Source organism: Pecten maximus, chromosome 18 (genome assembly GCF_902652985.1).
Source record: "Pecten maximus chromosome 18, xPecMax1.1, whole genome shotgun sequence".
NCBI classification, from domain to species: Eukaryota; Metazoa; Mollusca; class Bivalvia; order Pectinida; family Pectinidae; genus Pecten; species Pecten maximus.
Genome location: NC_047032.1, coordinates 19,826,885 through 19,848,478, shown reverse-complemented (window position 1 = coordinate 19,848,478; position 21,594 = coordinate 19,826,885). Strand labels below are relative to the sequence as shown.

The following is a 21,594-nucleotide window of genomic DNA, read 5'->3' as shown; positions in this document are numbered from 1 at the left end:
AATCAACCGCGCGTTCGCAGTAGCGTGGTTACAATACTACCGAATATGGTGACTCTCACCGTGCAGTTTTGACGTCATTTCTAGAGCTGCTAGGAGGTTCGGATCTGTTTTGGGCACCTCCTGTGAGATGTGATCAACAGGAAAACCTGCTCATTCCGGCAAAACTTCCATCGGTGAACAATTAACCGGGCGTCCTCTGTAGCGTGGTTACAATACTACGGAATATGGTGACGCTCAACGTGCAGTTCTGGCGTTATTTCTAGAGCTGCTAGGAGGTTCGGATCTTTTTGGGCACCTCCAGTGGGATGTGATCAACAGGAAAACCTTTTTATTCCGGCAAAACTTCCATCGGTGAACAATTAACCGCGCGTCCGCGATAGCGTGGTTGCAATACTACGGAATATGGTGACGCTCAACGTGCAGTTCTGACGTCATTTCTAGAGATGCTAGGGGGTTCGGATCTTTTTGGGCACCTCCAGTGAGATGTGATCAACAGGACAACCTGCTCATTACGGCAAAACTTCCATCGTTGAACAATTAACCACGCGTCCGCGGTAGCGTGGTTACAATACTACGGAATATGGTGACGCTCACCGTGCAGTTCTGTCGTCATTTTTAGAGCTGCTAGGAGGTTCGGATCTTTTTGGGCACCTCCAGTGGGATTTTGATGAACAAAAAAACCTGCTCATTACGGCAAAACTTCCATCGGTGAACAATTAACCGGGCGTCCTCTGTAGCGTGGTTACAATACTACGGAATATGGTGACCCTCACCGTGCAGTTCTGGCGTTATTTCTAGAGCTGGTAGGAGGTTCAGATCTTTTTGGGCACCTCCAGTGGGATTTTGATCAACAGGAAAACCTGCTCATTCCGGCAAAACTTCCATCGGTGAACAATTAACCGCGCGTCCGCGGTAGGGTTGTTAAAATACTACGGAATATGGTGACGCTCACCGTGCTGTTCTGACGTCATTTCTATAGCTGCTAGGAGGTTCGGATCATTTTGGACACCTGCAGTGGGATTTGATGAACAGGAAAACCTGCTCATTCCAGCAAAACTTCCATAGCTGAACAATTAACCGCGCGTCCGCGGTAGCGTGGTTACAATACTACGGAATATGATGACGCTCACCGTGCAGTTCTGACGTCATTTCTAGAGTTGCTAGGAGGTTCGGATCTGTTTTGGGCACCTCCAGTGGGATGTGATCAACAGGAAAACCTACTCATTCCGGCAAAACTTCCATCGGTGAACAATTAACCGGGCGTCCTCGGTAGCGTGGTTACAATACTACGGAATATGGTGACGCTCACCGTGCTGTTCTGGCGTCATTTCTAGAGCTGCTAGGAGGTTCAGATCTTTTTGGGCACCTCCAGTGGGATTTTGATCAACAGGAAAACCTGCTCATTCCGGCAAAACTTCCATCGGTGAACAATTAACCGCGCGTCCGCGGTAGCGTTGTTACAATACTTCGGAATATCGTGACGCTCACCGTGCTGTTCTGACGTCATTTCTAGAGCTGCTAGGAGGTTCGGATCTTTTTGGGCACCTCCAGTGGGATTTTATCAACAGGAAAACCTGCTCATTCCGGCAAAACTTCCATCGGTGAACAATTAACCGCGCGTCCGCGGTAGCGTGGTTGCAATACTACGAATATGATGACGCTTACCGTGCAGTTCTGACGTCATTTCTATTGCTCCTAGGAGGTTCGGATCTTTTTGGGCCCTCCAGTGGGATGTGATCAACAGGAAAACCTGCTCATTCTGGCAAAAAATTCCATCGGTGAACAATCAACCGCGCGTTCGCAGTAGCGTGGTTACAATACTACCGAATATGGTGACGCTCACCGTGCAGTTTTGACGTCATTTCTAGAGCTGCTAGGAGGTTCGGATCTGTTTTGGGCACCTCCTGTGAGATATGATCAACAGGAAAACCTGCTCATTCCGGCAAAACTTCCATCGGTGAACAATTAACCGGGCGTCCTCTGTAGCGTGGTTACAATACTACGGAATATGGTGACGCTCACCGTGCAGTTCTGGCGTTATTTCTAGAGCTGCTAGGAGGTTCGGATCTTTTTGGGCACCTCCAGTGGGATGTGATCAACAGGAAAACCTTTTTATTCCGGCAAAACTTCCATCGGTGAACAATTAACCGCGCGTCCGCGATAACGTGGTTGCAATACTACGGAATATGGTGACGCTCAACGTGCAGTTCTGACGTCATTTCTAGAGATGCTAGGAGGTTCGGATCTTTTTGGGCACCTCCAGTGAGATGTGATCAACAGGACAACCTGCTCATTATGGCAAAACTTCCATCGTTGAACAATTAACCACGCGTCCGCGGTAGCGTGGTTACAATACTACGGAATATGGTGACGCTCACCGTGCAGTTCTGTCGTCATTTTTAGAGCTGCTAGGAGGTTCGGATCTTTTTGGGCACCTCCAGTGGGATGTGATCAACAGGACAACCTGCTCATTACGGCAAAACTTCCATCGGTGAACAATTAACCGCGCTACCGCGGACGCGTGGTTACAATACTACGGAATATGGTGACGCTCAACGTGCAGTTCTGACGTCATTTCTAGAGCTGCTAGGAGCTTCGGATCTTTTTGGGCACCTCCAGTGGGATGTGATCAACAGGAAAACGTTATGATTTCGGCAAAACTTCCATCGGTGAACAATTAACCGCGCTACCGCGGACGCGTGGTTACAATACTACGGAATATGGTGACGCTCAACGTGCAGTTCTGACGTCATTTCTAGAGCTGCTAGGAGCTTCGGATCTTTTTGGGCACCTCCAGTGGGATGTGATCAACAGGAAAACGTTATGATTTCGGCAAAACTTCCATCGGTGAACAATTAACCGCGCTACCGCGGACGCGTGGTTACAATACTACGGAATATGGTGACGCTCAACGTGCAGTTCTGACGTCATTTCTAGAGCTGCTAGGAGCTTCGGATCTTTTTGGGCACCTCCAGTGGGATTTGATGAACAGGAAAACCTGCTCATTCCGGCAAAACTTCCATAGCTGAACAATTAACCGCGCGTCCGCGGTAGCGTGGTTACAATACTACGGAATATGATGACGCTCACCGTGCAGTTTTGACGTCATTTCTAGAGTTGCTAGGAGGTTCGGATCTGTTTTGGGCACCTCCAGTGGGATGTGATCAACAGGAAAACCTACTCATTCCGGCAAAACTTCCATCGGTGAACAATTAACCGGGCGTCCTCGGTAGCGTGGTTACAATACTACGGAATATGGTGACGCTCACCGTGCTGTTCTGGCGTCATTTCTAGAGCTGCTAGGAGGTTCAGATCTTTTTGGGCACCTCCAGTGGGATTTTGATCAACAGGAAAACCTGCTCATTCCGACAAAACTTCCATCGGTGAACAATTAACCGCGCGTCCGCGGTAGCGTTGTTACAATACTTCGGAATATCGTGACGCTCACCGTGCTGTTCTGACGTCATTTCTAGAGCTGCTAGGAGGTTCGGATCTTTTTGGGCTCCCCTGGTTGCAATGGATTGGTACCGGCAAACCGTCATTTTTATTCCATGGGGGGAACTTTTCCCCGTCCCGGGATTTTGGTTCAAACAGAAAAACCTGTCATTCTGGCAAAATTTCATTGCTCCAAGGGGTCGCCCTCGTGGGTTACAATTACTTCCGGGAATCAGGGTTGAGGGGTCACCGTTGGGGCGTTTTGACGTCATTTCTAGAGCTGCTAGGAGGTTCGGATCTGTTTTTTGGGACCTCCGTGGATATGATCAAAGAAACCGTCATTCCCGGGAAAACTCCATCGGTTAAAAGGGGGGGGTTTTTTTTTTTTTGGGTAAACCCCCTTTTTCCTTTTAAATTTTCGGGTTTGGGGGGGTTTTGGGAAAAAAGGGGGTTTTAAAAACCCCCCTGTTTTTTTTCCCCCCCCCGGGGGTTTTTTCCCGGGGGTGGGAAATTTTTAAAAAAACCCCCCGGAAATTTTTTTAAAACCCCCCCCCCGGGGGGGGGGGGGAAAAAAAGGGGGGTCCCCCTTTTTTCCCCCCTTTTTTTGGGAAAACCCCCCCTTTTTGGGGCCCCCCGGGGATTTGGGGGGGGGGGGCCCCCCCCCCCCAAATTTAACCCTTTTTTTTTTTGGGGGTTTTTTAAAAAAAGGGGGTCACCCCTTTTTTCCCTTTAAAAACCCCCCCCCGGGTTTTTTGGGCCCCCCGGGGGGTTTTTCCCAAAAAAAAACCCCCAAAAACCTTTTGGGCCCCCGGGGTTTTTTTTTTAAAAACCGGTTTTCCCCAAAATTTTTTGGGAAAAAAGGGGGTTGGGGGGGTTTTTTTTAAAATTAAGGGGTTTTTTAAAAAACCCTTTTTTGGGAAAAATTTTGGGGCCCCCCCCCCCCGGGGGGGGGGGCCCAAAAAAAACCCGGGGGAAAACCCTTTTTTTTAAAATTTTTTTGGGGCCCCCCCGGGGGTTTTAAAAACCCCCCTTTTTTGGGGGTTTTTTTTGGGGAAAAAACCCCCTTTTTTTAAAAAAGGAAAAAAAAAATTTTTTCCCCCCCCGGGGGTTTTTTCCCCAATTTAGGGGTTTTTTTTGGGGGTAAAAATTTTTAAAAACCCCCCCCCTTTTTTTTTCCCCCCCAAAGGACCGGGTTTTTTTTCCCGGAAAACCCCGGGGAAATTTCCCTTTTTTTTTTTTAAATTGGTTTTTGGGGGCCCCCTTTTTTTTAAAAAAACCCAAAAGGGGGGCCCCTTTTTTTCCCCCCCGGGGGGGCCCCAAAAAAAATTTTTCCCCCCCGGGGCCCCCCCCGGGGGGGTTGGGGGTTTTTTTTTTCCCCCTTTTTTCCGGGGAAAAAGGGGGGGGTTTTTTTTAAAAAAGGCCCGGGGGGGGAAAAAAAAAAAAAAAAGGGCAATTTGGCCTTTTGGGGGGGGGTTTTTTTTTTTTTGGGAAACCCCCCCGGGGTGTTAAAAAAATTTTTTTTTTTTTTTTTTGGGAAAACCCCCCCCCCTTTTAAAAGGGAAAAAACCTTTAAAAAATTTTGGGGGGTTTTTTTTTTGGGGGGGGGGTTTTTTTAAAACCCCTTTTGGCCGGTTTTTTTTCCCAAAAAAAAACCCCCCCCCGGGGGGGGAAAACCCCCGGGGGGTTCCCTTTTAAGGGGGTTTTTTGGGGTTAAAAATTTTTTTTTAAAAAAAGGGGGGTTTTTTTTTTTTAAAAAAAAAGGTGAAAAACCCCCCGGGGTTTTTTTTCCCCCCCTTTTTAAAAAAAAAAAAAAAAAAAAAACCGGGCCTTTTTCCCCAAAAGGGGGTTTAAATTTTTGGGCCCCTTTTTTTTAAAAAAAGGAAAACCCCCCCCCCTTTTTTTTCCCCCTTTGGGGGGGGACTTTTGTTAAAAGGGGGGGGGGAAAAAATTTTTTTTTTTAAAAAGGGCCCCCTTTTGGGGGGGGGAAAAAGGAAAAGGGCCCCCCCCCCTTTTTCCCCTTTTGGGCCCGGGGGGTTTTTTCCCCCTTAAAAGGGGGGTTTTTCCCCAAAACCCTTTTCCCCAAACCCCTTTTTAAAATTTTTTTTCCCCCCCAAAAAAAAAACCCCCCGGGGTTTTTGGGGAAAAACCCCCTTTTTTTGGGGTTTTAATTTTTAAAAAAGGGGCCCCCCCTTTTGGGGGGGAAAAAAAAAAAAAGGGGGGAAAAAATTTTTCCCCCCCCAAAAATTTTAAAAAAACCCCCCAAAAACCCCAAAAAAACCCCCCCCCTTTTTTCCCCCGGGGCCCCTTTTCCCCGGGGGGGGGTTTTTCTTCCTTTTCCCCCCAAAACCCCGGGTTTTTTTTGGGGAAACCCCCCCGGGTTAAACCCCAAAAACCCCCCCCCAAAACCCCCCCAAAAAAAAAAAATCCCCCCATTTTTTCCCCCCCCCCCCCTTTTTTTCCCCCAAATTTTTTTAAAAATTTCCCCTTTTTTTTCCCCCCCCTTTTTTTCCCCCCCTTTTTTTCCCCCCCCCCCCCCCCGGGGAAACCCCAAAGGGAAATTTCCCCCCCCCGGGTTCCCCCCCCCAAATTCCCCCCCGCCCCACCCCCCCCCCCCCCCCTTTTTTTTTCAATTTTTTTTTAAACTTTTTCCCCCCCCCCTTTCCCCCCCCTAAACCCCCCCCCCCCCCCCCCCCCTTTTTCCCCCCCCCTTTTTCCCCCCCCTTTTTTTTCCCCCCCTTTTCCCCCCTTTTTTTTCCCTTTTAACCTCCCAGGGCCCCCCCAAAAAACCCCCCCCCCCCCCCCCCCCCCCCCCCCCCCTTTTTTCCCCCCCCTTTTCCCCCCCCTTCCCCTTTTTCCCCCAAACCCCCCAACCCCCCCCCTTTTTTTCCCCCCCCTTTTTTTTTTTTTTTGGGGGCCCCCCCCCAAAAAACCCCAAAAAAACCCCCCCCCCCCCTTTCCCCCCAAAAAAAAAACCCCCCCCCCCCTTTTTTTTTCCCCCTTTTTCCCCCGGGGGTTTTCCCCCCCCCCCCCAAAGGCCCCCTTTTTTTTTACCCCCCCGGGGGGAAAAACCCCCCCCCCCGGGGGCCCCCCCCCCCCCGCGCTTTCGCAAAGGGGCCCCCCCCCCCCCCCTTTTCCCCCCTCCCCCAAAAAATTTCCCCCCAAAAAAAAAAGGGGGCCCCCTTTTTTTTAAAAACCCCCCCCCCCCCCAAAACCCCCTTTTTTCCCCCCCCCCCCCCCCCCCCCCAAAAAAAAAACCCCACCCCCAACCCCCCCCAAAAAGGGTTTTCCCCCCCCCCCCCCCCCCCCTCCCCAAAACCCCCCCCCCCCCCCCCCCCCCCCCCCCCCCCCCCCCAAAAACCCCCCCCCCCCCCCCCCCCCCCGGGGGGCCCCCTTCCCCCCCCCCCCCCCCCCATTTTTTCCCCCCCCCCAAAAAAAAGGCCCCCCCCCCAAAACCCCCCCCAAAACCCCCCCCCCCCCCCCCCCCCCCCCCCCCCGGGGGCCCCCCCCCCCCCCCTCCCCCCCTTTTTTTTTTTTTTTTCCCCCCGTTTGGGATTTTATCAACAGGAAAACCTGCTCATTCCGGCAAAACTTCCATCGGTGAACAATTAACCGCGCGTCCGCGGTAGCGTGGTTGCAATACTACGAATATGATGACGCTTACCGTGCAGTTCTGACGTCATTTCTATTGCTCCTAGGAGGTTCGGATCTTTTTGGGCACCTCCAGTGGGATGTGATCAACAGGAAAACCTGCTCATTCTGGCAAAAAATTCCATCGGTGAACAATCAACCGCGCGTTCGCAGTAGCGTGGTTACAATACTACCGAATATGGTGACGCTCACCGTGCAGTTTTGACGTCATTTCTAGAGCTGCTAGGAGGTTCGGATCTGTTTTGGGCACCTCCTATGAGATGTGATCAACAGGAAAACCTGCTCATTCCGGCAAAACTTCCATCGGTGAACAATTAACCGGGCGTCCTCTGTAGCGTGGTTACAATACAACGGAATATGGTGACGCTCACCGTGCAGTTCTGGCGTTATTTATAGAGCTGGTAGGAGGTTCGGATCTTTTTGGGCACCTCCAGTGGGATGTGATCAACAGGAAAACCTTTTATTCCGGCAAAACTTCCATCGGTGAACAATTAACCGCGCGTCCGCGATAGCGTGGTTGCAATACTACGGAATATGGTGACGCTCAACGTGCAGTTCTGACGTCATTTCTAGAGATGCTAGGAGGTTCGGATCTTTTTGGGCACCTCCAGTGAGATGTGATCAACAGGACAACCTGCTCATTACGGCAAAACTTCCATCGGTGAACAATTAACCACGCGTCCGCGGTAGCGTGGTTACAATACTACGGAATATGGTGACGCTCACCGTGCAGTTCTGTCGTCATTTTAGAGCTGCTAGGAGGTTCGGATCTTTTTGGGCACCTCATGTGGGATGTGATCAACAGGAAAACCTTTTTATTCCGGCAAAACTTCCATCGGTGAACAATTAACCGCGCGTCCGCGGTAGCGTGGTTGCAATACTACGGAATATGGTGACGCTCAACGTGCAGTTCTGACGTCATTTCTAGAGCTGCTAGGAGCTTCGGATCTTTTTGGGCACCTCCAGTGGGATGTGATCAACAGGAAAACGTTATGATTTCGGCAAAACTTCCATCGGTGAACAATTAACCGCGCTACCGCGGACGCGTGGTTACAATACTACGGAATATGGTGACGCTCAACGTGCAGTTCTGACGTCATTTCTAGAGCTGCTAGGAGCTTCGGATCTTTTTGGGCACCTCCAGTGGGATGTGATCAACAGGAAAACGTTATGATTTCGGCAAAACTTCCATCGGTGAACAATTAACCGCGCTACCGCGGACGCGTGGTTACAATACTACGGAATATGGTGACGCTCAACGTGCAGTTCTGACGTCATTTCTAGAGCTGCTAGGAGCTTCGGATCTTTTTGGGCACCTCCAGTGGGATGTGATCAACAGGAAAACGTTATGATTTCGGCAAAACTTCCATCGGTGAACAATTAACCGCGCTACCGCGGACGCGTGGTTACAATACTACGGAATATGGTGACGCTCAACGTGCAGTTCTGACGTCATTTCTAGAGCTGCTAGGAGCTTCGGATCTTTTTGGGCACCTCCAGTGGGATGTGATCAACAGGAAAACGTATGATTTCGGCAAAACTTCCATCGGTGAACAATTAACCGCGCTACCGCGGACGCGTGGTTACAATACTACGGAATATGGTGACGCTCAACGTGCAGTTCTGACGTCATTTCTAGAGCTGCTAGGAGCTTCGGATCTTTTTGGGCACCTCCAGTGGGATGTGATCAACAGGAAAACGTTATGATTTCGGCAAAACTTCCATCGGTGAACAATTAACCGCGCTACCGCGGACGCGTGGTTACAATACTACGGAATATGGTGACGCTCAACGTGCAGTTCTGACGTCATTTCTAGAGCTGCTAGGAGCTTCGGATCTTTTGGGCACCTCCAGTGGGATGTGATCAACAGGAAAACGTTAATCATTCCGGCAAAACTTCCATCGGTGAACAATTAACCGCGCATCCGGGGTAGCGTTGTTAAAATACTACGGAATATGGTGAAACTCACCGTGCTTTTCTGACGTCATTTCTGTAGCTGCTAGGAGGTTCGGATCTTTTTGGACACCTCCAGTGGGATTTGATGAACAGGAAAACCTGCTCATTCCGGCAAAACTTCCATAGCTGAACAATTAACCGCGCGTCCGCGGTAGCGTGGTTACAATCCTACGGAATATGGTGACGCTCACCGTGCAGTTCTGACGTCATTTCTAGAGCTGCTAGGAGGTTCGGATCTTTTTGGGCACCTCCAGTGGTATTTGATCAACGGGAAAACTTGCTCATTCCGGCAAAACTTCCATCGCTGAACAATTAACCGCGCGCCCGCGGTAGCATGATTACATGTACAATACTACGGAATATGGTGACGCTCACCGTGCAGTTCTGACGTCATTTCTAGAGTTGCTAGGAGGTTCGGATCTTTTTGGGCACCTCCTGTGGGATATGATCAACAGGAAAACCTGCTCATTCCGGCAAAACTTCCATTGGTGAACAATTAACCGGGCGTCCTCGGTAGCGTGGTTACAATACTACGGAATATGGTGACGCTCACCGTGCAGTGCTAACGTCATTTCTAGAGCTGCTAGGAGGTTCGGATCTTTTATGGGCACCTCCAGTGGGATGTGATCAACAGGAAAACTTGCTCATTCCGGCAAAATCTTCCATCGGTGAACAATAAACGGCGCGTCTGCGGTACTGTGCTTACAATACTACGGAATATGGTGACGCTCACCGTGCAGTTCTAACGTCATTTTTAGAGTTGCTAGGAGGTTCGGATCTTTTTGGGCACCTCCAGTTGGATGTGATCAACAGGAAAACCTGCTCATTCCGGTAAAACTTCCATCGGTGAACAATTAACCGCGCGTCCGCGGTAGCGTGGTTACAAAACTACGGAATATGGTGACGCTCAACGTGCAGTTCTGGCGTCATTTCTAGAGCTGCTAGGAGCTTCGGATCTTTTTGGGCACCTCCAGTGGGATGTGATCAACAGGAAAACGTTATGATTTCGGCAAAACTTCCATCGGTGAACAATTAACCACGCTACCGCGGACGCGTGGTTACAATACTACGGAATATGGTGACGCTCAACGTGCAGTTCTGACGTCATTTCTAGAGCTGCTAGGAGCTTCGGATCTTTTTGGGCACCTCCAGTGGGATGTGATCAACAGGAAAACGTTATGATTTCGGCAAAACTTCCATCGGTGAACAATTAACCGCGCTACCGCGGACGCGTGGTTACAATACTACGGAATATGGTGACGCTCAACGTGCAGTTCTGACGTCATTTCTAGAGCTGCTAGGAGCTTCGGATCTTTTTGGGCACCTCCAGTGGGATGTGATCAACAGGAAAACGTATGATTTCGGCAAAACTTCCATCGGTGAACAATTAACCGCGCTACCGCGGACGCGTGGTTACAATACTACGGAATATGGTGACTCTCAACGTGCAGTTCTGACGTCATTTCTAGAGCTGCTAGGAGCTTCGGATCTTTTTGGGCACCTCCAGTTGGGATGTGATCAACAGGAAAACGTTATGATTTCGGCAAAACTTCCATCGGTGAACAATTAACCGCGCTACCGCGGACGCGTGGTTACAATACTACGGAATATGGTGACGCTCAAACGTGCAGTTCTGACGTCATTTCTAGAGCTGCTAGGAGCTTCGGATCTTTTTGGGCACCTCCAGTGGGATGTGATCAACAGGAAAACTTATGATTTCGGCAAAACTTCCATCGGTGAACAATTAACCGCGCTACCGCGGACGCGTGGTTACAATACTACGGAATATGGTGACGCTCAACGTGCAGTTCTGACGTCATTTCTAGAGCTGCTAGGAGCTTCGGATCTTTTTGGGCACCTCCAGTGGGATGTGATCAACAGGAAAACGTAATGATTTCGGCAAAACTTCCATCGGTGAACAATTAACCAGCGCTACCGCGGACGCGTGGTTACAATACTACGGAATATGGTGACGCTCAACGTGCAGTTCTGACGTCATTTCTAGAGCTGCTAGGAGCTTCGGATCTTTTGGGCACCTCCAGTGGGATGTGATCAACAGGAAAACGTATGATTTCGGCAAAACTTCCATCGGTGAACAATTAACCGCGCTACCGCGGACGCGTGGTTACAATACTACGGAATATGGTGACGCTCAACGTGCAGTTCTGACGTCATTTCTAGAGCTGCTAGGAGCTTCGGATCTTTTTGGGCACCTCCAGTGGGATGTGATCAACAGGAAAACGTATGATTTCGGCAAAACTTCCATCGGTGAACAATTAACCGCGCTACCGCGGACGCGTGGTTACAATACTACGGAATATGGTGACGCTCAACGTGCAGTTCTGACGTCATTTCTAGAGCTGCTAGAGCTTCGGATCTTTTGGGCACCTCCAGTGGGATGTGATCAACAGGAAAACGTTATGATTTCGGCAAAACTTCCATCGGTGAACAATTAACCGCGCTACCGCGGACGCGTGGTTACAATACTACGGAATATGGTGACGCTCAACGTGCAGTTCTGACGTCATTTCTAGAGCTGCTAGGAGCTTCGGATCTTTTTGGGCACCTCCAGTGGGATGTGATCAACAGGAAAACGTTATGATTTCGGCAAAACTTCCATCGGTGAACAATTAACCAGCGCTACCGCGGACGCGTGGTTACAATACTACGGAATATGGTGACGCTCAACGTGCAGTTCTGACGTCATTTCTAGAGCTGCTAGGAGCTTCGGATCTTTTTGGGCACCTCCAGTGGGATGTGATCAACAGGAAAACGTTATGATTTCGGCAAAACTTCCATCGGTGAACAATTAACCACGCTACCGCGGACGCGTGGTTACAATACTACGGAATATGGTGACGCTCAACGTGCAGTTCTGACGTCATTTCTAGAGCTGCTAGGAGCTTCGGATCTTTTTGGGCACCTCCAGTGGGATGTGATCAACAGGAAAACGTTATGATTTCGGCAAAACTTCCATCGGTGAACAATTAACCGCGCTACCGCGGACGCGTGGTTACAATACTACGGAATATGGTGACGCTCAACGTGCAGTTCTGACGTCATTTCTAGAGCTGCTAGGAGCTTCGGATCTTTTGGGCACCTCCAGTGGGATGTGATCAACAGGAAAACGTTATGATTTCGGCAAAACTTCCATCGGTGAACAATTAACCGCGCTACCGCGGACGCGTGGTTACAATACTACGGAATATGGTGACGCTCAACGTGCAGTTCTGACGTCATTTCTAGAGCTGCTAGGAGCTTCGGATCTTTTTGGGCACCTCCAGTGGGATGTGATCAACAGGAAAACGTTATGATTTCGGCAAAACTTCCATCGGTGAACAATTAACCGCGCTACCGCGGACGCGTGGTTACAATACTACGGAATATGGTGACGCTCAACGTGCAGTTCTGACGTCATTTCTAGAGCTGCTAGGAGCTTCGGATCTTTTTGGGCACCTCCAGTGGGATGTGATCAACAGGAAAACGTTATGATTTCGGCAAAACTTCCATCGGTGAACAATTAACCGCGCTACCGCGGACGCGTGGTTACAATACTACGGAATATGGTGACGCTCAACGTGCAGTTCTGACGTCATTTCTAGAGCTGCTAGGAGCTTCGGATCTTTTTGGGCACCTCCAGTGGGATGTGATCAACAGGAAAACGTTATGATTTCGGCAAAACTTCCATCGGTGAACAATTAACCGCGCTACCGCGGACGCGTGGTTACAATACTACGGAATATGGTGACGCTCAACGTGCAGTTCTGACGTCATTTCTAGAGCTGCTAGGAGCTTCGGATCTTTTTGGGCACCTCCAGTGGGATGTGATCAACAGGAAAACGTTATGATTTCGGCAAAACTTCCATCGGTGAACAATTAACCGCGCTACCGCGGACGCGTGGTTACAATACTACGGAATATGGTGACGCTCAACGTGCAGTTCTGACGTCATTTCTAGAGCTGCTAGGAGCTTCGGATCTTTTTGGGCACCTCCAGTGGGATGTGATCAACAGGAAAACGTTATGATTTCGGCAAAACTTCCATCGGTGAACAATTAACCGCGCTACCGCGGACGCGTGGTTACAATACTACGGAATATGGTGACGCTCAACGTGCAGTTCTGACGTCATTTCTAGAGCTGCTAGGAGCTTCGGATCTTTTTGGGCACCTCCAGTGGGATGTGATCAACAGGAAAACGTTATGATTTCGGCAAAACTTCCATCGGTGAACAATTAACCAGGCTACCGCGGACGCGTGGTTACAATACTACGGAATATGGTGACGCTCAACGTGCAGTTCTGACGTCATTTCTAGAGCTGCTAGGAGCTTCGGATCTTTTTGGGCACCTCCAGTGGGATGTGATCAACAGGAAAACGTATGATTTCGGCAAAACTTCCATCGGTGAACAATTAACCGCGCTACCGCGGACGCGTGGTTACAATACTACGGAATATGGTGACGCTCAACGTGCAGTTCTGACGTCATTTCTAGAGCTGCTAGGAGCTTCGGATCTTTTTGGGCACCTCCAGTGGGATGTGATCAACAGGAAAACGTTATGATTTCGGCAAAACTTCCATCGGTGAACAATTAACCGCGCTACCGCGGACGCGTGGTTACAATACTACGGAATATGGTGACGCTCAACGTGCAGTTCTGACGTCATTTCTAGAGCTGCTAGGAGCTTCGGATCTTTTTGGGCACCTCCAGTGGGATGTGATCAACAGGAAAACGTTATGATTTCGGCAAAACTTCCATCGGTGAACAATTAACCGCGCTACCGCGGACGCGTGGTTACAATACTACGGAATATGGTGACGCTCAACGTGCAGTTCTGACGTCATTTCTAGAGCTGCTAGGAGCTTCGGATCTTTTTGGGCACCTCCAGTGGGATGTGATCAACAGGAAAACGTTATGATTTCGGCAAAACTTCCATCGGTGAACAATTAACCACGCTACCGCGGACGCGTGGTTACAATACTACGGAATATGGTGACGCTCAACGTGCAGTTCTGACGTCATTTCTAGAGCTGCTAGGAGCTTCGGATCTTTTTGGGCACCTCCAGTGGGATGTGATCAACAGGAAAACGTTATGATTTCGGCAAAACTTCCATCGGTGAACAATTAACCGCGCTACCGCGGACGCGTGGTTACAATACTACGGAATATGGTGACGCTCAACGTGCAGTTCTGACGTCATTTCTAGAGCTGCTAGGAGCTTCGGATCTTTTTGGGCACCTCCAGTGGGATGTGATCAACAGGAAAACGTTATGATTTCGGCAAAACTTCCATCGGTGAACAATTAACCGCGCTACCGCGGACGCGTGGTTACAATACTACGGAATATGGTGACGCTCAACGTGCAGTTCTGACGTCATTTCTAGAGCTGCTAGGAGCTTCGGATCTTTTTGGGCACCTCCAGTGGGATGTGATCAACAGGAAAACGTTATGATTTCGGCAAAACTTCCATCGGTGAACAATTAACCGCGCTACCGCGGACGCGTGGTTACAATACTACGGAATATGGTGACGCTCAACGTGCAGTTCTGACGTCATTTCTAGAGCTGCTAGGAGCTTCGGATCTTTTTGGGCACCTCCAGTGGGATGTGATCAACAGGAAAACGTTATGATTTCGGCAAAACTTCCATCGGTGAACAATTAACCGCGCTACCGCGGACGCGTGGTTACAATACTACGGAATATGGTGACGCTCAACGTGCAGTTCTGACGTCATTTCTAGAGCTGCTAGGAGCTTCGGATCTTTTTGGGCACCTCCAGTGGGATGTGATCAACAGGAAAACGTTATGATTTCGGCAAAACTTCCATCGGTGAACAATTAACCGCGCTACCGCGGACGCGTGGTTACAATACTACGGAATATGGTGACGCTCAACGTGCAGTTCTGACGTCATTTCTAGAGCTGCTAGGAGCTTCGGATCTTTTTGGGCACCTCCAGTGGGATGTGATCAACAGGAAAACGTTATGATTTCGGCAAAACTTCCATCGGTGAACAATTAACCAGCGCTACCGCGGACGCGTGGTTACAATACTACGGAATATGGTGACGCTCAACGTGCAGTTCTGACGTCATTTCTAGAGCTGCTAGGAGCTTCGGATCTTTTGGGCACCTCCAGTGGGATGTGATCAACAGGAAAACGTTATGATTTCGGCAAAACTTCCATCGGTGAACAATTAACCGCGCTACCGCGGACGCGTGGTTACAATACTACGGAATATGGTGACGCTCAACGTGCAGTTCTGACGTCATTTCTAGAGCTGCTAGGAGCTTCGGATCTTTTTGGGCACCTCCAGTGGGATGTGATCAACAGGAAAACGTTATGATTTCGGCAAAACTTCCATCGGTGAACAATTAACCGCGCTACCGCGGACGCGTGGTTACAATACTACGGAATATGGTGACGCTCAACGTGCAGTTCTGACGTCATTTCTAGAGCTGCTAGGAGCTTCGGATCTTTTTGGGCACCTCCAGTGGGATGTGATCAACAGGAAAACGTATGATTTCGGCAAAACTTCCATCGGTGAACAATTAACCGCGCTACCGCGGACGCGTGGTTACAATACTACGGAATATGGTGACGCTCAACGTGCAGTTCTGACGTCATTTCTAGAGCTGCTAGGAGCTTCGGATCTTTTTGGGCACCTCCAGTGGGATGTGATCAACAGGAAAACGTTATGATTTCGGCAAAACTTCCATCGGTGAACAATTAACCGCGCTACCGCGGACGCGTGGTTACAATACTACGGAATATGGTGACGCTCAACGTGCAGTTCTGACGTCATTTCTAGAGCTGCTAGGAGCTTCGGATCTTTTTGGGCACCTCCAGTGGGATGTGATCAACAGGAAAACGTTATGATTTCGGCAAAACTTCCATCGGTGAACAATTAACCGCGCTACCGCGGACGCGTGGTTACAATACTACGGAATATGGTGACGCTCAACGTGCAGTTCTGACGTCATTTCTAGAGCTGCTAGGAGCTTCGGATCTTTTTGGGCACCTCCAGTGGGATGTGATCAACAGGAAAACGTTATGATTTCGGCAAAACTTCCATCGGTGAACAATTAACCGCGCTACCGCGGACGCGTGGTTACAATACTACGGAATATGGTGACGCTCAACGTGCAGTTCTGACGTCATTTCTAGAGCTGCTAGGAGCTTCGGATCTTTTTGGGCACCTCCAGTGGGATGTGATCAACAGGAAAACGTTATGATTTCGGCAAAACTTCCATCGGTGAACAATTAACCGCGCTACCGCGGACGCGTGGTTACAATACTACGGAATATGGTGACGCTCAACGTGCAGTTCTGACGTCATTTCTAGAGCTGCTAGGAGCTTCGGATCTTTTTGGGCACCTCCAGTGGGATGTGATCAACAGGATAACGTTATGATTTCGGCAAAACTTCCATCGGTGAACAATTAACCGCGCTACCGCGGACGCGTGGTTACAATACTACGGAATATGGTGACGCTCAACGTGCAGTTCTGACGTCATTTCTAGAGCTGCTAGGAGCTTCGGATCTTTTTGGGCACCTCCAGTGGGATGTGATCAACAGGAAAACGTTATGATTTCGGCAAAACTTCCATCGGTGAACAATTAACCACGCTACCGCGGACGCGTGGTTACAATACTACGGAATATGGTGACGCTCAACGTGCAGTTCTGACGTCATTTCTAGAGCTGCTAGGAGCTTCGGATCTTTTTGGGCACCTCCAGTGGGATGTGATCAACAGGAAAACGTATGATTTCGGCAAAACTTCCATCGGTGAACAATTAACCGCGCTACCGCGGACGCGTGGTTACAATACTACGGAATATGGTGACGCTCAACGTGCAGTTCTGACGTCATTTCTAGAGCTGCTAGGAGCTTCGGATCTTTTTGGGCACCTCCAGTGGGATGTGATCAACAGGAAAACGTTATGATTTCGGCAAAACTTCCATCGGTGAACAATTAACCGCGCTACCGCGGACGCGTGGTTACAATACTACGGAATATGGTGACGCTCAACGTGCAGTTCTGACGTCATTTCTAGAGCTGCTAGGAGCTTCGGATCTTTTTGGGCACCTCCAGTGGGATGTGATCAACAGGAAAACGTTATGATTTCGGCAAAACTTCCATCGGTGAACAATTAACCGCGCTACCGCGGACGCGTGGTTACAATACTACGGAATATGGTGACGCTCAACGTGCAGTTCTGACGTCATTTCTAGAGCTGCTAGGAGCTTCGGATCTTTTTGGGCACCTCCAGTGGGATGTGATCAACAGGAAAACGTATGATTTCGGCAAAACTTCCATCGGTGAACAATTAACCGCGCTACCGCGGACGCGTGGTTACAATACTACGGAATATGGTGACGCTCAACGTGCAGTTCTGACGTCATTTCTAGAGCTGCTAGGAGCTTCGGATCTTTTTGGGCACCTCCAGTGGGATGTGATCAACAGGAAAACGTTATGATTTCGGCAAAACTTCCATCGGTGAACAATTAACCACGCTACCGCGGACGCGTGGTTACAATACTACGGAATATGGTGACGCTCAACGTGCAGTTCTGACGTCATTTCTAGAGCTGCTAGGAGCTTCGGATCTTTTTGGGCACCTCCAGTGGGATGTGATCAACAGGAAAACGTTATGATTTCGGCAAAACTTCCATCGGTGAACAATTAACCGCGCTACCGCGGACGCGTGGTTACAATACTACGGAATATGGTGACGCTCAACGTGCAGTTCTGACGTCATTTCTAGAGCTGCTAGGAGCTTCGGATCTTTTTGGGCACCTCCAGTGGGATGTGATCAACAGGAAAACGTTATGATTTCGGCAAAACTTCCATCGGTGAACAATTAACCGCGCTACCGCGGACGCGTGGTTACAATACTACGGAATATGGTGACGCTCAACGTGCAGTTCTGACGTCATTTCTAGAGCTGCTAGGAGCTTCGGATCTTTTTGGGCACCTCCAGTGGGATGTGATCAACAGGAAAACGTTATGATTTCGGCAAAACTTCCATCGGTGAACAATTAACCGCGCTACCGCGGACGCGTGGTTACAATACTACGGAATATGGTGACGCTCAACGTGCAGTTCTGACGTCATTTCTAGAGCTGCTAGGAGCTTCGGATCTTTTTGGGCACCTCCAGTGGGATGTGATCAACAGGAAAACGTTATGATTTCGGCAAAACTTCCATCGGTGAACAATTAACCGCGCTACCGCGGACGCGTGGTTACAATACTACGGAATATGGTGACGCTCAACGTGCAGTTCTGACGTCATTTCTAGAGCTGCTAGGAGCTTCGGATCTTTTTGGGCACCTCCAGTGGGATGTGATCAACAGGAAAACGTTATGATTTCGGCAAAACTTCCATCGGTGAACAATTAACCGCGCTACCGCGGACGCGTGGTTACAATACTACGGAATATGGTGACGCTCAACGTGCAGTTCTGACGTCATTTCTAGAGCTGCTAGGAGCTTCGGATCTTTTTGGGCACCTCCAGTGGGATGTGATCAACAGGAAAACGTATGATTTCGGCAAAACTTCCATCGGTGAACAATTAACCGCGCTACCGCGGACGCGTGGTTACAATACTACGGAATATGGTGACGCTCAACGTGCAGTTCTGACGTCATTTCTAGAGCTGCTAGGAGCTTCGGATCTTTTTGGGCACCTCCAGTGGGATGTGATCAACAGGAAAACGTTATGATTTCGGCAAAACTTCCATCGGTGAACAATTAACCGCGCTACCGCGGACGCGTGGTTACAATACTACGGAATATGGTGACGCTCAACGTGCAGTTCTGACGTCATTTCTAGAGCTGCTAGGAGCTTCGGATCTTTTTGGGCACCTCCAGTGGGATGTGATCAACAGGAAAACGTTATGATTTCGGCAAAACTTCCATCGGTGAACAATTAACCGCGCTACCGCGGACGCGTGGTTACAATACTACGGAATATGGTGACGCTCAACGTGCAGTTCTGACGTCATTTCTAGAGCTGCTAGGAGCTTCGGATCTTTTTGGGCACCTCCAGTGGGATGTGATCAACAGGAAAACGTTATGATTTCGGCAAAACTTCCATCGGTGAACAATTAACCGCGCTACCGCGGACGCGTGGTTACAATACTACGGAATATGGTGACGCTCAACGTGCAGTTCTGACGTCATTTCTAGAGCTGCTAGGAGCTTCGGATCTTTTTGGGCACCTCCAGTGGGATGTGATCAACAGGAAAACGTTATGATTTCGGCAAAACTTCCATCGGTGAACAATTAACCACGCTACCGCGGACGCGTGGTTACAATACTACGGAATATGGTGACGCTCAACGTGCAGTTCTGACGTCATTTCTAGAGCTGCTAGGAGCTTCGGATCTTTTTGGGCACCTCCAGTGGGATGTGATCAACAGGAAAACGTTATGATTTCGGCAAAACTTCCATCGGTGAACAATTAACCGCGCTACCGCGGACGCGTGGTTACAATACTACGGAATATGGTGACGCTCAACGTGCAGTTCTGACGTCATTTCTAGAGCTGCTAGGAGCTTCGGATCTTTTTGGGCACCTCCAGTGGGATGTGATCAACAGGAAAACGTTATGATTTCGGCAAAACTTCCATCGGTGAACAATTAACCGCGCTACCGCGGACGCGTGGTTACAATACTACGGAATATGGTGACGCTCAACGTGCAGTTCTGACGTCATTTCTAGAGCTGCTAGGAGCTTCGGATCTTTTTGGGCACCTCCAGTGGGATGTGATCAACAGGAAAACGTTATGATTTCGGCAAAACTTCCATCGGTGAACAATTAACCGCGCTACCGCGGACGCGTGGTTACAATACTACGGAATATGGTGACGCTCAACGTGCAGTTCTGACGTCATTTCTAGAGCTGCTAGGAGCTTCGGATCTTTTTGGGCACCTCCAGTGGGATGTGATCAACAGGAAAACGTTATGATTTCGGCAAAACTTCCATCGGTGAACAATTAACCGCGCTACCGCGGACGCGTGGTTACAATACTACGGAATATGGTGACGCTCAACGTGCAGTTCTGACGTCATTTCTAGAGCTGCTAGGAGCTTCGGATCTTTTTGGGCACCTCCAGTGGGATGTGATCAACAGGAAAACGTTATGATTTCGGCAAAACTTCCATCGGTGAACAATTAACCGCGCTACCGCGGACGCGTGGTTACAATACTACGGAATATGGTGACGCTCAACGTGCAGTTCTGACGTCATTTCTAGAGCTGCTAGGAGCTTCGGATCTTTTTGGGCACCTCCAGTGGGATGTGATCAACAGGAAAACGTTATGATTTCGGCAAAACTTCCATCGGTGAACAATTAACCGCGCTACCGCGGACGCGTGGTTACAATACTACGGAATATGGTGACGCTCAACGTGCAGTTCTGACGTCATTTCTAGAGCTGCTAGGAGCTTCGGATCTTTTTGGGCACCTCCAGTGGGATGTGATCAACAGGAAAACGTTATGATTTCGGCAAAACTTCCATCGGTGAACAATTAACCGCGCTACCGCGGACGCGTGGTTACAATACTACGGAATATGGTGACGCTCAACGTGCAGTTCTGACGTCATTTCTAGAGCTGCTAGGAGCTTCGGATCTTTTTGGGCACCTCCAGTGGGATGTGATCAACAGGAAAACGTTATGATTTCGGCAAAACTTCCATCGGTGAACAATTAACCGCGCTACCGCGGACGCGTGGTTACAATACTACGGAATATGGTGACGCTCAACGTGCAGTTCTGACGTCATTTCTAGAGCTGCTAGGAGCTTCGGATCTTTTTGGGCACCTCCAGTGGGATGTGATCAACAGGAAAACGTTATGATTTCGGCAAAACTTCCATCGGTGAACAATTAACCGCGCTACCGCGGACGCGTGGTTACAATACTACGGAATATGGTGACGCTCAACGTGCAGTTCTGACGTCATTTCTAGAGCTGCTAGGAGCTTCGGATCTTTTTGGGCACCTCCAGTGGGATGTGATCAACAGGAAAACGTTATGATTTCGGCAAAACTTCCATCGGTGAACAATTAACCGCGCTACCGCGGACGCGTGGTTACAATACTACGGAATATGGTGACGCTCAACGTGCAGTTCTGACGTCATTTCTAGAGCTGCTAGGAGCTTCGGATCTTTTTGGGCACCTCCAGTGGGATGTGATCAACAGGAAAACGTTATGATTTCGGCAAAACTTCCATCGGTGAACAATTAACCGCGCTACCGCGGACGCGTGGTTACAATACTACGGAATATGGTGACGCTCAACGTGCAGTTCTGACGTCATTTCTAGAGCTGCTAGGAGCTTCGGATCTTTTTGGGCACCTCCAGTGGGATGTGATCAACAGGAAAACGTTATGATTTCGGCAAAACTTCCATCGGTGAACAATTAACCGCGCTACCGCGGACGCGTGGTTACAATACTACGGAATATGGTGACGCTCAACGTGCAGTTCTGACGTCATTTCTAGAGCTGCTAGGAGCTTCGGATCTTTTTGGGCACCTCCAGTGGGATGTGATCAACAGGA

At 49.5% G+C, this 21,594-nt stretch overlaps 1 non-coding gene across 1 annotated transcript; it reads right to left on the bottom strand.

Annotated features, from left to right (window-relative positions):
• Positions 1-4,053: 4,053 nt before the first annotated feature.
• Positions 4,054-4,177, bottom strand: LOC117317209. Its single transcript, XR_004530150.1, has one exon. It is a non-coding gene; the product is annotated as a small nucleolar RNA SNORA11 (small nucleolar RNA).
• Between the last annotated feature and the right edge of the window lie 17,417 nt (positions 4,178-21,594).